This window comes from Urocampus carinirostris, chromosome 19, assembly GCF_059441175.1.
Source record: "Urocampus carinirostris isolate Australia breed hairy pipefish chromosome 19, RoL_Ucar_1.0, whole genome shotgun sequence".
NCBI classification, from domain to species: Eukaryota; Metazoa; Chordata; class Actinopteri; order Syngnathiformes; family Syngnathidae; genus Urocampus; species Urocampus carinirostris.
The window spans coordinates 21255779-21272771 of record NC_142367.1 but is presented as its reverse complement, the minus strand read 5'-3'; positions in this window follow the sequence as shown (position 1 = coordinate 21272771).

Genomic DNA, 16993 nt, shown 5'->3' with positions numbered 1-16993 from the left:
CCAGCAAAATATTGTACAGCTTCATAAATACCTGGAAAAAAATTGATTTACACCTACTGTGCTTGGGCCAAACCAATTGGAGAATGGTTTGCCAAATCCTGACCATCTTTGAGGGGAGTTCATGAACTTCATTATTTTAGCTCAATGAAGTACAAAGAAACTGTTGAATTCTGCGGCTATTTCATCCGCAAAACAGGAAAAACAAATACTGCAACAGCTGGACACATCTCACCATGGAAAGGGGCCGCCTCCACCCCTCCTCAAACGCTTCTTCTCCCTCTGGCCTTAGTTCATCACAAGCTGACCCTTCCATTTAATTAATTAAAATTAGCATCTGTCCCCTTGGCATTGACTTGTTACGTCGGATGAAATCACCCTTTGTGTCTTCGGAGCCCGGGGGCGGCGACCCTAACGAGGCCCGAGATCCTAATTAGACGACCGGGGAAGATGGAGGTGATTGGAGGAGGCCCCAGTCAAGGATCTGGACAAGGAGATCAGGGAAGGTGGTCGGGGGTGCAGGAGAACGGGGGCTTTGGAGTCTTGCTGTGTCGAGTTGAGACCCTGGGGGTATGGATAGAAGGCATGGGGCCGGTGTTCCCTCTAAGCTGGGCGCGTGTGCAATTGCGCACTGCTCGCACATTCTCAGCGCACGAAAAAATCTAGCCGGTGCACAAAAATGAGGGCTTACTAATTAAGAAGCAACTTAAGTCAAAGTTACAGTGCATCAAGGTAAAAATACACGGGTTCCCATGACGTTGTGTCCTAAATGCGGTATTTTGAAGTCGAGTCGAAGGAGAACGAAGTTGAGTAAAGTTAGTAGAGTTTGTCGGGGAACAGGCTTTTTCAGCTCGGCTCACTAAAAAGAACCGGCTCTTTCGGGTCCCAAATGGCTCTTCAGGTTGTTTTTGCTTCTTTAATCCCTACACGATTAAATATTATGTAAAATTGTGCACAAAATGACTTAAAGGAAGGGGGGAATAGAACAAAAAAGAAAAAAATACCAAAATGAAAAAGTAGTGAAAAGCTGAGAAAAAAGAAACAAAAAGAAGAGAAAAAAGAAGGAAACATTTAGAAAAAAATCCAGAAAAAAAGAAAATAAAGAAATGTAGGAAAAAAGTAAATAGGGAACAAAAAGAAAAAAGTAACAGCTCGGAAAAAACAAACACAATGAGATTTTTTTTAAAGGAATTTTTAAAAAAGTAGAAAAAAAAACACGGAAAAAAGAAGAAAAAGTTTGTGTTGCATTCAAATAATTTCCAATTATATCAAGTGAACCTTGTTGCCAACAATGTACTTCCACTAAAAAATGTGAATAAGCACAGTTCTGTATCTTACAACCGACTAAATAAGCCCCCCAAAATGTTAATATTATGCGACAAAATATATCAGGAAATAAAAAGAAATGGATATCTTGTGAAAGAATTGTAAAAACAACGACGTTTGTAGGCAATAGTACATGAGTCAATTCATTCAAAAGAGAAAAATAATTTTGCATTGCCGGAAACTCAGCAAAATGTAACGTGATGTCAAGTTTTGGACATGTTTGATAATGACTTAGTTGCCACACTTGGGATTGCCGTTGCTCACTGTTGTTTCAAGCGTTGCTCACCGACTTTGTGTGAACGCTCAGACCCCTGCAAAATTACAGGGAACATTGCATGGGGCTAATGTCAACACAACGTAACACAAGGCCTTCCATGTTTTTGATACGAGGGTAAGGTTTTGAAACCAGGAAAACCATTATCCCTGGCATCAGAAATGGGGAAGGAAATCGGCTAGCTAACATCATACCCAACCCCTTACTCCGCCATTAAACCAGGGGTCTCGATGTCAATTAATTTGAGGGCCCCCGGAGCAACATTTGGCCAAATCGGGTTTTCCCCAAGAAAACTTCTGATTAAAAAAAAATCCCACTGTTCTCAAAAATCTCTCTAAAAAAGCTACACAAAATAAGATATAAAAATAAAAGAGCGCTTTTCAAGTCAATGAAGACGGAGGGACTGGGAATCAAACCTGCGACCTCTTGATCCCAAGACGAGCACTCTACATCGAACTTAAGCCTCCTCTGTGAATAAATCAATCAGTAATAAATGAATCCATAACTTGTCTGGGCTGCACTAACATTCAAGGGACAGTATGTAATATTTGTCCACCAGATGTTGCTTTATAGTGCCGTGCCACTGAAAACGAGTGCTAAAAAGAAAGAAGACAGCAAATGTTTCCCCCCCAGTCTCGAACCTGAAACCTTTTGTAACTTAATGTCAGAACCCAGAACAGATACAGGACCCAATCGCGTGACGTTCTCACACAAGCCTTTAATTTGATGGGAAATGGGGAGTCATGCACGTTAGGAAGCCGGTCTGGCGTGGAAGGACAGCAAGCCAGAGACCGACGAGACCGATTCCAATAGCCCGAGTCGATAGCGGACAGGAAGGGACAGACAGGAAAGATAACAAATCAGGATATCGAAAATTAACAGGAGAAACTAGACCGGAACGAAAACTGGAGAAAATAATAAACAGGACAAAAACCTACGGAAACTAAACTGGAACCCAAAATTAAACAGGACAAGAATAAACAGGAACAATACCAGACTGAAGATATCACAGGAAAACAGGACCAAGTCAGAACCCATGTCTTGTGGGGCAGAAGTTCGTTTGACGGGCTGACAACTGAAGCGAGAGAGCACTGAGCTCGATAGAAAGTCAATCTCTCAAAGAGCCACACGGGCGGGGCCGATTGGGCACCATGGCAATTGTGACACACACGGGCGCAGCCAATTGGACACCATGGCAACCGTGACACACACGAGCGCAGCGCAGCCAATTGGGCGCCACGGCAACCATGACACTTAAAACATTGAAAGAAAACCGCAAACGATGCACCCCACCTTCAAGGTTCCAAGTTTTTACATAAAGATTTTTTTGAATGTACAGAATATTTGGTAGTTAAAAAAAAGGCTTTTGAGCTAATGCAATCATTGACCAAGGATTAGCTGTTAGCCGTTAGCCCAGGGAAACGGAAATCAACAAAACGATACAAGTAGCGATACCTGCTCTCATGTTCCTCACATAAATAGTTTAAAACGTTTTTGTCGGGTTTTTTAGGTGTTAAACCGTGAGCAAAACTTTGTGGGCGGAGCCTCCACCGGAAAGTGACCGGGAGTCCCCGCGGGTCCGGTTCCGCCCGCGTCTGCCGGTGTCAGTCCCTAACGTGCTTCCAGTCGGTACAAGACGGCGGCCCGTCACGGGAGACCTGTCGATGCGAGAGGACAGAAACTCGCGCCGTGCCGGACGACACGGGGAGACGTGCGAGAGTGTGCCGCGTGTGTGTGTTGTGTGGGAGATGTTGAAGCTTTGTGAAAGTCCTGTGAGAAGCAGAAGGCGCCTGAAACGCACTCAAGCCTCAAACCTGTTACAGCTTGACGTTGGGGCCGCCAGGGACATGGTGCGGGATGACCTCTCACACACTATTTGAGGCGCATCACCGAAATGACCCTCCCCTCATTTACCCAAAAACGCTGTTACGCACACTACTGAAACACGATTTCACACAACACGGAAAAACTCTCACACATAATTCTCATTCAACCCTGAAAACAGGATTTTATATATTTTACTATAAAGGATTTTATACGATTGAATACAAGTTACATTTATTGAAATGAAAATGAAATGAAATGATGTGCATTTATATAGCACTTTTCAAGTCAAGATTTCCCAAAGTGAAGATTTTCACTGAGTAGGCTTCAGGTCACGCTGTTCCAAATGCAGAATATTTTGAAGAGGGAATTTTGATATCAGGACTCTGACGGAGGACGGCAGGCGATATTTTGAGAACAAGGCCCGGATGACGTAGAAACGCTCGGTGTTGTTTTGGTTAATTCCAGACATCGCGGCGCTCTTCTCCGAGGTGGTGGAGCCTGGGGGGGCTTAATTGGCACGCCCATGGGAGGAGTCGGCACACTGTTGTGCGGGGAGAGGATGGCCAATGAGGGAAGAAGCGAGAGGACTTCAGAGAAGGCTTCACACAGACTAATTTGCTAATTCGGCCATATTCGATGGAGTTCACCTAGTTAAATTGCTAATGAATTAAATCTGCCCCCGTCTGAAAATGTCGGCTTTTCTTTTTCATGTTTTCCATCAAGAAACGAGCGCGCATTGTTGGGTGATTGCTGTGCTTTGCTGGAGCATTTGTTATACTATCTCTATTTGTATCTATCTATCTATCTATCTATCTATCTATCTATTTATCTATCTATCTATCTATCTATGTCTATTTGTATCTGTCTATCTATCTATCTATCTATCTATCCATCTATCTCTATTTGTATCTATCTATCTCTATCCATCTATCTCTATTTGTGTCCATCTATCTATCTATCTATCTATCTATCTATCTAGACATCTAGACATCTAAACATCTATCTATCTATCTATCTATCTATCTCTATTTGTATCTATCTATCTATCTATCTATCTATCTATCTATTTCTATTTGTATCTATCTATCTATCCATCTATCTCTATTTGTATCTATCTATCTATCCATCTATCTCTATTTGTATCTATCTATCTATCTATCTATCTATCTATCCATCTATCTCTATTTGTATCTATCTATCTATCTATTGATCTATCCATCTATCTCTATTTGTATCTATCTATCTCTATCCATCTATCTCTATCTGTATCTATCTATCTATCTATCTATCTAGACATCTAGACATCTATCTATCTATCTAGACATCTATCTCTATTTGTATCTATCTATCTATCCATCTATTTCTATTTGTATCTATCTATCTATCCATCTATCTCTATTTGTATCTATCTATCTATCCATCTATCTCTATTTGTATCTATCTATCTATCTATCCATCTATCTCTATTTGTATCTATCTATCTATCTATCTATCTATCGATCTATCCATCTATCTCTATTTGTATCTATCTATCTCTATCCATCTATCTCTATCTGTATCTATCTATCTTTCTATCTATCTATCTATCTAGACATCTAGACATCTATCTATCTATCTAGACATCTATCTCTATTTGTATCTATCTATCTATCTATCTATCTATCTATCTATCCATCTATTTCTATTTGTATCTATCTATCTATCCATCTATCTCTATTTGTATCTATCTATCCATCTATCTCTATTTGTATCTATCTATCTATCTATCTCTATTTGTATCTATCTATCTATCTATCTATCTATCCATCTATTTCTATTTGTATCTATCTATCTATCCATCTATCTCTATTTGTATCTATCTATCCATCTATCTCTATTTGTATCTATCTATCTATCTATCTATCTATCTATCTCTATTTGTATCTATCTATCTATTCATCTAAGATATATCGGACGTATTTTTTGCAGGGCTTGGAACAGATTAGCGCATTTCCATTCAAAATGCGTCTCTACTTGCGACAATTTCAGGTTACAAAGCCTCTCCCACAAGGAATCAAATTCTTAAAGTGAGGTACCACTGTACCTTGCATTCCTTTAACCTTTATAGGTGTGTGATATCCATATGTGTGAGTGAGTGAGAGTCCTGGAGCCATTTTTTGTCATCTGGTGAGCGTTCTCAATATAAGCACTCTAATTGCTCAGAAAATTACAAGTAACGTTGATTGCCCCTGACACCATCTGACATGACGGGGGGGCTTGGCCCCAGCTACCGGCCCACCCCGCCCCTCTTGCCCCTGTTGAGCGTGGCCATGGCCCCCGGTGACCGCCGTATGCCCTCCACTGCTTGGAGTGACGTCAATCTATTTGAGCGACCTTTTATCCAGCGCAAACAGGCGGCCCGCGGGCCAGATCAGGCCCGCTAAGGGATTGAATCTGGCCCGCGAGACAACACTCAGAGAAGCGCAAGAGGAAAACGAGCTGCAGGTTGAATTATGTCCACTTGATGTTGCCAAAGCCAGGTGCCTAGAACAAAGACACTATACTTGTATTTATTTCTCTTTCTCTCTCTCTCTCTCTCTCTCTCTCTCTCTCTCTTTCATTTCCACACCTTTTCTCCCATTCTCTGTCTCTATCTCTTTCATTCTCTGTGTCTCTCTTTTTCTCTTCCCTTTTTGCTCTTTGTCTCTTTCTCTCTGTGTCTTTTAACCTCTTTTGCCCCAACTTCCTTCTTTTCCTTTTCTCTCTTTTCTCTTTCTCTCTTCATACCATTTACACTTTCTTTTCTCTTTTCTCTCTTTATGTCTATTTCTCTTCGGATTTCTTTCTTCCTCGCCCTTTCTTTTCCCCCTCTCATGACTTTTTATCTTGTTTCTCATGCTCTCTCCCTCTCTCTCTCTTTTCCACCACTTTTCTCCCACTCTGTCTCTTTCACTCTCTGTGTCTCTCTTTTTCTCTTCCTTTGTTGCTCGTTGTTTCTTTCTCTCTCCGTGTCTTTTTAATTTATTTTGCTCCAACTTCCTTTTTTTCTATTTCTCTCTTTTCTCTTTCTCTCTTCCTACCCTTTGCACTTTCTTTTCTCCTTTCCCTTCCTCTGTCTTTCTATTTCTCTTTGGATTTCTTTCTTCTTCCTCCTCCTCTCTTTTCCCCCTCTCTCATGACCTGTTATCTCTTTTCTTTCTCACGCTCTCTACCTCTCTCTTTCTTTCTTTGTCCCGCCCTCTCTTCTTTTCCCTCCCTCTTTCTATTATTCCTTTATCTCTCTTTTTCTTTCTCTTTAATCTACTAATCCGGCCCCCGACAGAATGTTTGTTGTATCGTGTTAAAATGAGTTTAACACCCCTGCAATAAACTGTGATGATTATAACTGAATAAATATATAGATTTATATATTTATTTATATATTTGTCGCCGATTTACAATTTCAACCTCGATAACACAAATTTTTTCCCTTTATTTGCTTCTTTCTTTTCTTCTGGCTTTCTTTCCTGAATTTTTCCTGCTCTTTTTCTCTTTTTCTCTCCTTTTGTTTCATTTTTCTCAGCTTTTCACTACTTTTTCATTTTGGTATTTTTTTCTTTTTTGTTCTATTTCCCCTTCTTTAAGTCATTAAGTGCATAATTTTACATAATATTTGGTCGTGTAGGTATGAAAGAAGCAAAAACAACCTGAAGAGCCGTTTAGGACCCGAAAGAGCCGGTTCTCTTTAGTGAGCCGAGCCGAAGAAGCCGGTTCTCGAAAAACTCTACCGACTTTACTCAACTTTGTTCTACTTCGACCTTGACTTCAAAATACCGCATTTAGAACACAGCGTTAGGGGAGCCCGTGTATTTTCACCTTTGTGCACTGTAACCTTGACTTCATTCGCTTCTTAATTAGCAAATTCGAACCCTGATTTTGTGCGCTGGCTTGATTTTCCTGTGCGCTGAGAATGTGCGGGCAGTGCGGGAACATAGATCTCTGTTTACGGTAGCTTAGTTTTTGGAAAAATCCAGCGCAGTACAACGACAAGGTTACTTTGTCACTGCTGCCTGTTTCGAATAATAATAATAACAATGGTGCAGGTGTGAGCAGGAAGCTAGCGGCGTATATCGGGGGTCCCCGAAGGCTAACACGTGTCACCTCTCGGTCTCGTCAGTGTTAACGTGCGCATGGTCACTCGGCCGTGGACCCGCCACGGATCAAATGGAGCCGTTGCCCCCACCTCAAAGACCCCCCCACCTCAAACCCCCGCCCCGTTTCATCTCCCCCCCAGCGACCTCGCTTGCTTGCACAGCGACCACGTATCCATTACTGTCCGGGCGCCACCTCTGGCGTGAAGACTTTTCGGTTAATTTCAGGTCAGAACCTGCCACGTCGTGCCCGGCGGGCGGCAACGTGGCCGTGGCACAGAAAATCAGCGGTGACGGCTGCCCGGCACCTTGAGCCACGGTGTCAGAGCGGCTCCGGGCTCGGACCGTTGGACCGTCGCGACAGCGGTGCGTGAACGTGACCTTCGGTGTCAGGCGCCATCTTTGTGGCGTTTATGATGACAGTGGTGTGCGTTGGTGGGACAATGTTCCCTGTAATTTTCCTTACGGGTCTGAGCGTTCACACAAAGTCGGTGAGCAACGCTTGAAACAACAGTGAGCAACAGCAATCCCAAGTGTGGCAACTAAATCATTATCAAACATGTCCAAAACTTGATATCAAGTTACATTTTGCTGAGTTTTCGGCAACGCAAAAACATTTTCCACTTTTGAATGAATTGACTAATGTACGATTGCAAAGGTTGTAAGGCCTACAAACGTCATTTGTTTTTACAACAATTCTTTCACAAGATTTTCATTTCTTTTTTTTTCCTAGTATCTTTTGTGGCATAATACTAACATTTTGGGGAGCTTATTTAGTCGGTATCTCTCTCTTTTTCTTTTTCTTTGTTCCTCTTTGTCTCATTCTCTCTGTTGTCTTTTTAGCTTCTTTTGCTCTCTTTTGTCCTTTTCTATCTCTTTTCTCTCTTTCGCCCTCCCTCTTGCTTTCTCTCTTTCTCTCTCTCTCTACGTCTACTCTCCTGTCCTGTCTTATGACTCGTTTTCGACCCCGACAACATTTTTGCTCTCCTTGTCCCGGCTATCGACCCGTTTTTTCCGTCCCAGACACCGCCATCGCTCGCTACGGAAGATCCACTTCCGTATTCGGATCACAATCCGAGTGCGAGAGCGACTAGCTTCCTGCGTCCTGCAAACACCGGATCGCCCTTCCTCTTTCTTTCAATAAAACTTGTGGTAAACGTTACGCAATTGGGTCCTGATTCCGTTCTGGTCCTGACACTTATTGGCTTTTCATAGCATCATTGCTTTATTTTTATTTGTGTGTACTTGTGTATATGCTTACTCATTTGTGCTCTTCTGTATATATCTTCATAGTACTTTGGCCAATTACGTGTATTTTCAAATCAAAGCTGACTCAAGTAGTCAGGAAACCAATAGAGGTGAAAAACATGCAAAAATAAGTAAATACATTTAAAAAAACAGTTCTGAAAATTTTAAATTTAACTATTGACTAGAGCAACTATCCTCCACATGCGACTAAAATAATCGTACACACAACATTGAAATATTCTAATACACAAACAGAAACACACTGAATCCAACCGTTGACCATAGCACTTATCCTCAAAAGGGATGCACGTGTACCTTTTCTATATGCGACTAGATTAATTCCACTCACAATACTTAAATCTTTTCATAGGTGAACAGAAAACCATGCATCCAACCACATGGGACACAGGTGTACTTCTTCTATATGCGACTAAAATAATCTGACACACAATACTGAAATCCTCTAATACAAAAACAGAAACACCTCAATCCAAACATTGTTTATAATAAATGATAAGAAATAAAATGTAGTTGGAAAATGAAACTTAACGGACGTTAGATTTCCCAGTTCAACTAAGGGAGTGACATCTTCACAAAAACCTTTGTTAATACCGGACCCAGATGGATTTCGAATATATGATTTTGGCAGACTTCTCAGAACACTACTTAGAAACGTTGCTGGGAAAGTACTGAATGATATGATTCATTGAAACATCTAATGGATACAGCAAGAAAATGCTTCATTCAATTTAGAAGTAAGATCTGAAGCCCGAGCCCCAACCCGAGCCTGAACCAAAATTCAGGTCAGGTCGGGCCTAAAATGCAATTTGGTCGAATTGCCGGGCTACTCTTTCACTGACTTTTTTTTTAACCAGCCATCTGTTATTCATTTTACTTTATTTTTCTTTGTGGAATATCCTTCGAGATGGATACCATCCCCCTTTTGTGCCGAAAGCACGGACACCTGCCAAGCCGAGTAAGAAGGCGGGCTTTGTTAGGTGCAAACGGGGGGGACGGAATCTATCTCGCGACAGGATCCTCTACAAAGAATAATGAACTAAGAGCAATGATCGATGGCTAATTTGAAAAAAAGTCAGCAAGAGAGAAGCCCTCTTCCTCGTCACAAAAAAAAGTCCTCACTAATTAGATATAAAATATGGGGTTTGTTTCGAGCTCGTTCCCTTAAATCAATTAAATTGGTGGGGCTCTGGCGGGTTCGGGCTTCAATATCCACGGTGAAAGATTTTATACATTTGACTATAAAGGATTTTATATGATTGAATACAAGTTACATTTATTGAGTTTAATGCAAGATATCCACTGACTGGGCTTTAGTTCAGTGACTGGTCAGGCCGTTCCAAATGCAGAATATTTTGTCTAGTTCTGTTGATGACAGGACTCTGACAGAGGACGGCAGGCGTTGTCTTGAGAAACGCTCGCCATTGTTTTGAGGAACCACAGACATCGGGACGCTCGTCACGTTGGGCTTCCTTGGCATGCCCATGGGAGGAGCCGGCACACCATTTTACGGGGAGAAGATGGCCAATAAGAAGAGAACTAAAGGACTTCAGAAGAGAGGCTTCCCAGAGACTCCAACGACACTAATTCGGCCGTTTTCGACGGAGTACACTTAGTTAAATTGTTAATGAAATTAAATCTGCCCCCGTGTGGAAATGTCGGCTTTCCTGTTCATCTTTTCCGTCAAGAAACGAGCGCGCATAAATTGTCAAATCGGCCTGATCCTACCTTTCATTCAAATATATGGAAAATCATCAGGTGCCTTTATTAAAAACAACATTAAATTGTCCTATTTTAACAAAAAGCTGGCATATGTTAGCCGACTTGATTGTTGACTACACTCTCTCAGTGTTCATTTTACCTGTGAAAAGTGATGGGTCCCGGGGACTCGCATGCTCAAAAATCCATGGGTCCCAACAGAGATCTATGGGTCCCCAAAATTTGGTGTTATCGAGATTGACATTGTAAATCGGCGACAAATATATAATATAAATCTATATATTCATTCATTGAGTCCATTTTGGCAGAAAAGTCCTTGCTACGAGTATTCTTTTGTTTTCTTTCGTCGAATCGTTGGCTTCAACACATGTGTTTTCCTTGCCTTCACGATTTTCCTAAGAATTTCTCCGCCGTTTTTTTCGTGCCGGAATTATTGCCGTTGTTATCACTTTCTGCATTATGTTTCGACTTATTACTGACACTGAAGAAATTACCCATTTTGTGTTGATTTTCACCTAATACTAACTTTTTTCGGAGGCATACTTAGCCTTCACCTTCCCTCGACGACAACCACCACAACAATGACGTCATCTCGAAACAACGAGATCTCGTTTGCCGAGATCGACTTGCAGACGAAAACTCGAACCGCGAGACCAAAACAACAATGGCGGATCTGCCTGACGAAAAGTTTGGAGTGCGGTAAATATTTGTTTAAAAAAAAATGTAATCTGGTAAAAATTACAATTTTGTGTCAAAAAAGTTGCATCCCGGGGACCATGTTGACTTGACACCAGTGTACCCTCTAAGCTGCGCGCGTGCGCAATTGCGCACTGCTTGCACATTCTTGGCGCACGAGAAAATCTAGCCAGCACACCAAAATGAGGGCTCAAAATTACTAATCAAGAAGCGACTTAAGTCAAAGTTACAGTGCATGAAGGCAAAAATACACGGGTTCCCCTGACGTTGTGTCCTAAATGCAGTATTTTGAAGTCAAGGTCGAACAAAGTTGAAAAGTAAAGTCAGTAGAGTTTGTCAAGAACCGGCTTCTTCGGCTCGGCTCACCAAAAGCAACCGGCTCTTTCGGGTCCTAAACGGCTCTTCTGGTTGTTTTTGCTGCTTTAATCCCAACACGACCAAATATTTGTAAAATTGTGCACAAAATGACTTAAAGGAAGGGGGGAATAGAACAAAAAAGAAAAAATACCAAACTGAAAAAGTAGTGAAAAGCTGAGAAAAAAAGAAACAAAAGGAAAGAAAAAAAGAAGGGAAAATTTAGAAAAAAGCCAGAAAAAAAGAAAAGAACGAAAGGAAAAAAAGTAAATAGAGAGCAAAAAGAAAAAAGTAACAGCTCAGAAAAAATAAACAAAAAGAGATTTTTTTAAAGAAATTTTAAAAAAAGTAGAAAAAAACACAAAAAAAAGAAGAAAAAGTTGCGTTCAAATAATTTCCAATTATATCAAGTGAATCTTGTTGCCAACAATGTACTTCCACTTAAAAATGTGATTAAGTACAGTTCTGTATCTTACAACCGACTAAATAAGCCCACAAAAATGTTAATATTATGCGACAAAATATATCAGGAAATAAAAAGAAATGGATATCTTGTGAAAGAATTGTAAGAACAAACGACGGTTGTAGGCCGTACAACCTTCGCAATCGTACATGAGTCAATTCATTCAAAAGAGAAAAATTCGGAAGCTCACCAAAATGTCACGTTTTGGACATGTTTGATAATGAATTATCTTGCCACACTTGGGATTATGGTTGCTCAATGTTGTTTCAAGCGTTGCTCACCGACTTTGTGTGAATGCTCAGACCCGTGGAAAATTACAGGGAACATTGCTTGACACGATGCATCCCCAGCAAAAATGATGCGTCTAGGACGCAGGGACGCGGGCAAACCAGAACACTGCTCTCTGTCGGTTTCAACTCAAAATTCTTTCAAGTTTTTGGGGTGGAAATAGAGCACCCCCGGCATCAACGCCCTTCGGGTTCGGCTGGTGACGGGGCAGCGGTCGGGGACGCCTGATGTGTTTTGACAGCGGCAGCCGGGGCTGGCGGGCGGTCACCATGCGGCACCATATTGCCCGGCTCCCCGGGGACGGGGGATCAGCGTGCCAGCCCGGCCAAGAAGTGCTAATAGGCGCAACACGTCTTGCTTTCACACATTAAGGCGGGCACGGGGTGACAGATCGGAGCTGTGATACCGCCGCCTGCGAGCAAGAAAGGGGAAGGCCCCGGCACCCGATGCCAACCGGCTAATGATGACGGCTCCGGTGGCAGTGGACTGACATCCGTCAGGGGCGTTCACCTCTGTATCGGCGACGCCATGGATTTCGCCGCTCGACTCGAAGGGGGAAGGGCTCGGTCCGACTTCCCCGGGGCCTCCTAACGCTCGATTTGACAGATCGAGTACCTGCCGCACTGGCTTTGCGTCAAAGGTGATGCACCAGCGCCGATTTTTATCAACTGTCTCGGCAGTCATATGTAATGTAATGTTTATTGAAAGTACCGTATTTTCCGCACTATAAGGCGCACCTAAAAGTCTTAATTTTTTTCAAAAGATGACCATGCGCCTTATAATACAGTGCGCCTTATATATGGCTCAATGGTGTGTCGCAAAGTCTTGCAACTAATGCAACAGCCGCTTACTAGATTTTCCCCCGAACGTGAAGTAGTCCGCGGTGTATGATGGGATTTATATACCGGCGTTTCATTGGCTAACCAATGTGTCAATCATCATTTGAATCGATCACTATTGGCTAAAGTTATTCGGAGATAAAGGGGGCGGATCATTTTTATCATTTACAGGCTCGCATAGGATAAAGGGGCAAAACAAACCCTGCAATTGGCCGAAAAAGATGTGTCAATCATCAGTTGAATCGATCACTATTGGCTAAAGATATTTGGAGGTAAAGGGGGCGGATCCTCTTTATCATTTACGGGCTTGCATAGGCTAAAGGGACAAAACAAAGCCTGCAATTGGCCAAAAAAGATGAATGTGAATAGCAAGTTTGGTTGGTTGTCTACGGCATAGAGAAAGCATGTTTTACTATTCTGTATTTGTAAATATTTTATTCTCCTGGATTTACTACACTCACGGATATAAGAGGACCATGGTTGCACATTATTATTGAACACAACGACTTCGGTAAGCTACTCCGGCTATATATTTTCCCAGTATCTTGTTTCAGAGTGATATCGATGTTTCCGTGATGGGTCTTTTTTTAAATTAAACTCAATTCCAAGTGTTTATTGTCATATGCACAGTAAAGTTGCAAGCGAAAAAGAAAATAGAAACTAAGGAATGGTTGGCATTTCTTGAATCCCAAGACTTTAACCTTCCGAATGATATTTGGAACGATGCGTTTGAGTGACATCGTACAGACACTGTTTCCGTATATGTCTGAGACACGTATTTGCTTCTTTGCAAGCTTTCGGAATGTTAAGGGGGTAATCAGTTTGACTGAACTATCTGACTGTTTTGTCGACGTTCCCATTGTAGCGCCTTATAATCCGGTGCGCCTTATCTATGGAAGATATAGGACCAAAAACTATTTTTTGGGGGTGCGCCCTATAACCCGGTGCGCCCTATCGTGCGGAAAATACGGTATTATTAGATGCATGAATCAAAACATGACACAAAACTAATGATGAGAGTGAGCATGGCCAAATTTGGTCACCTTACGCCCCCTCCCCTAAGAAAATTTGAAAAATCTATCTCTGCCAACCTTTGCTTAAAAGTTTGCACCGAATTTGCACTAACAACCCGGTCAGGCAAAAAATTCCAAAGTTTTGGTATCCTGAAAGAAATAAAGTTTCCATGCAAGTTGCTGGTAGGTCTAGGCACCTGTAACTTATATCTGTGGCCACGTGAAACCATCAACACGACAGAACTCGAAAAATTGATCAAAGGGAACATTGATCATTCCATGTAGTACAGTGGAACCTCGGTTTTCGAACGCCTCTCAGTTCGGACAACTCGGCGTTCGACCAAAAATTTCGAGAAATTCTTGCTTCGCTGTTCGGTCAAAAAATCGGAGTTCGAACGTCGGTATGCTAGGGTGCGATGCTGAGCGGCTTACAGGTGTTTTAGCCCCTAATTATGCCTCCGAAGAAGGTCGGTGCAAGCAGGACAGGTGAAAAAAGACAAGTTGTTCGTCCAACTATTGCATTTAAGAAAGACAAAATAGCTAAATATGAAAGAGGTGTACGAATTTCCGATCTTGCTAGTGAATACAGCATGGCTAAATCTACTATCTGTACGATAGTAAAGAATAAGGAGGCTGTGAAATCAAGTGATGCGGCTAAGGAAGTTAGCGCTATAAGCAAGCAACTGCCGCAAGTTTTGGAAGAGGTTGAAAAACTTTTGATGATTTTTCTCTCCCCACCGTCCACCACAAAGGTAAGAAATCCTATTCATAATCCTTTATTTTTATTTTTACACGTTCATGTTAGCGTAATCTTTCGTACGGAAGATTACGCTAACGCGAACGTACGATTAGCCTAGGTTAGCTTCATGTTTACGTTCTTGCTAAACATTCAGGGTGTTGGAACGGATTAAATCGATTTTACATTACTTTTAATAGGAAAAACGATTTCGGTGATCGACCGAATCGGTTTTCGAACAGGGTTCTGGAACGGATTATGGTCGAGAACCGAGGTTCCACTGTACTTTGAACACAAAAATTAAATCAAATCGAATTCTGCGGAGCTCCAAAAAGTCCAAGTTCAGCCTTTGTAGTCTTTCCGGAAATGACAAATTGTGCATCCCAGGTATCCGCTTCGTGTACCGACGTTGAACTCCTTCGAGTAGGTTCATGTCTTTGAGTAAGTGAGTAAGTACGTTTACCTCAAAGAATACTACATTCCAGGTGTCTGGAACGTATGGCTCGCAAGCTTTCAGTTACTTTTGGATGACTCCAATACCAAATATGCTAATAAAAGACAAAAGAAACTAAATATAAATAAAATGACTGCATTTTGTGCAGGCTTGGGGAGTAAAGGAATACATGGAACGGCAAAAATCATGTTGGCAAGCTGTTTGGATTGATTTTCATTTTGTTTCTGTCGCATTTTATGTTAGTTTTGCCGGAGATCAAAGCCAGGAGAGAAAGCTTACCACGTGTTGTGAGTCATCATTTTATTCATATTTAGTTTCTTTTGTCTTTTATCAGCATACAGTGGGACCTCGCTACTTCGCGGTTTGTCGTTCGCGGGTTCAGAGCTTCGTGGGCCTAAAAAAAAATAATAATAAAACTAAATAATTAAAAAAATAAATAAAAATAAAAATTGTCCCCCTGATGTTCCTGCTAGGAGCCTTCACTAGGATAACAGTGCTCTCCTAGTGATCCCAAGAGCCAAGAAGAAATCCCCAAGAAGAGTTATTATTATTTATTTTTTTTAAAGCATTTTTGAAGGAGCGTCGCTACTTCGTGGTTCCACGTTCGCGGGTTCAGAGCTTCGCAGGTCTAAAAAATAATAATAATAGAATAAAATATTTTTTCCCAAAAATAATGTTTTTTTTTAGCATTTTTGAAGGGGCGTCGCTACATCGCAGATTTTCACTTTTTGGTTTTGGTCCCCATTAACAGCAATAACCGAGGTCCAACTGTATTTGATATTGGAGTAATCCAAAAGTAATTTAAAGTAATCAAGTTAAAGTAACCCTACCCAACCCTGCTCACAAGCCAGAGTTAGCGCTTTTCATGAGTACTTCTGGCTCAGAGTTGAAATAGCCTTAGTTACCTTCTTTATAACGTTTCTATGTTAGTGTTTTCAAAGCCGAAGCCACAAAGAAGGACGGTGGTTTGGCCCAAAATATATAGGACAAAATTAAACTACTCAGTGTGCTACACCAACAGACCCCGTTTTGCCTACAAGTCTCTAATGAATCTGTTGTGTTGGGAATTAAATATCAAAATGTACCGTTTACCAAATTGTTCGAATTAGTTATCTGACTCCATTAACTAAACACAACCTACATTACCCCAACAATTTTTGCGCGCTCGTTTCTTGAGGGAAAAGATGAACAAAAAAGCCGACATTTTCACACGGGGGCAGATATAATTTCATTAACAATTCAACCAAGTGTACTCCATCGAAAACGGCCAAATTAGTGACCTTGGAGTCTCTGGGAAGCCCTCTCCTGAAGTCCTTTAGCTCTCTCCTATTCACCATCTTCTTCCCGCATGATGGCGTGCCGACTCCTCCCATGGCCGTGCCAAGGAAGCCCCCCCTGGGCGTCGCGATGTCTGGAATACTCAAAACAACACAGAGCGTTTCTACGTCATCCGGGCCTTTCTGCGTCTGGATGTGCTGATTATCTTATCAGTCTTACAGCCTTATCAGCCTCAAAGCCAGGAGAGGAAGCTTACCACGTGTTGTGAGTCATCATTTTATTCATATTTAGTTTATTTCGTCTTTTATTAGCATATTTAGTATTGGAGTAATCCAAAAGTAATTGAAAGTAATC